Source organism: Galeopterus variegatus, unplaced genomic scaffold (assembly GCF_000696425.1).
Source record: "Galeopterus variegatus unplaced genomic scaffold, G_variegatus-3.0.2 Scaffold1965, whole genome shotgun sequence".
NCBI classification, from domain to species: Eukaryota; Metazoa; Chordata; class Mammalia; order Dermoptera; family Cynocephalidae; genus Galeopterus; species Galeopterus variegatus.
This window is the reverse complement of record NW_007728076.1, coordinates 196632-197625: the sequence shown is the minus strand read 5'-3', so window position 1 is coordinate 197625 and position 994 is coordinate 196632.

The following is a 994-nucleotide window of genomic DNA, read 5'->3' as shown; positions in this document are numbered from 1 at the left end:
ATATATATATATATATATTTTTTTTTTTTTTTTTTTAAATTTACCCAGACTCTTTGAGAGAAAAGTCAAGATTTTATTAAGGATAACTGAGATTTAGGCATTTGCAATAAAATGGGCTCCACAGGTGTAGCAATATTTTCCCTCTCTAGTGCCCGTTTTTTAAACTGGTAAAACTTTGCTTTTATATAATCCCCTTTCCATATTGTTACTTTTTTAAAATGTAACACACTATAAGGGTTTATTCCAAAAGAAAAATTAATTTAATGGCAAAATACTGCAACGTTATCAGTGTCGTGAGAGGGGATTTCAGTGCAGCGACAAACTTCCATCCAGACACTGAAGTTCCATTAAATGGAATTATATCTACATATTTACAGGGCAGATTTTATTTATTTGACTTATTGCTAGTTAAGTGAAACCTTGTTTCCCTTTGAAATATCAAAAACTCTTATCCAAAAATAAATCTTTCATTGCCTGAGTTTGTTCATGGGGTTGTCTCCTCTCTCTACCTGTACACATAACACCCTGAATACTCCTCTCAAGATACCGAGCACCATGTATTCTCATTGTTGGTCTGCCCGCCCCTTCTTCAACCAGGAGTTCTTCAAGGATGAAGATCAAGTCTGACATCTGTGTGTCCCGAAAGCTAGCCCAACGTCTGATGCGCTTACTTAATAGATGGACAGACAACATATAGGAGGATGAATTGCTGAAAGGTATTCACAGTCATAGGAAAAGGAAAATGATTTGCTCTCACATTAGAATAAATCTTCCCAAAAGGGAAAACACTTAGTTTCACAGTTTTTAATGGAACCAACTAGTGTCTAAATAAAGTCTGTAGCATCACCATGCTTGGGATAGTTAACGTAGGCTTGGCAGACGTGAACCAAAGAACTGAGACCTCTTCAAGCTCTGTAACACTTATTTTAACAGCTGCCTTGGCCACCTCACTCAGGTGCACACTCAAACAAACCTGGACGGAGCCAACGGGCAG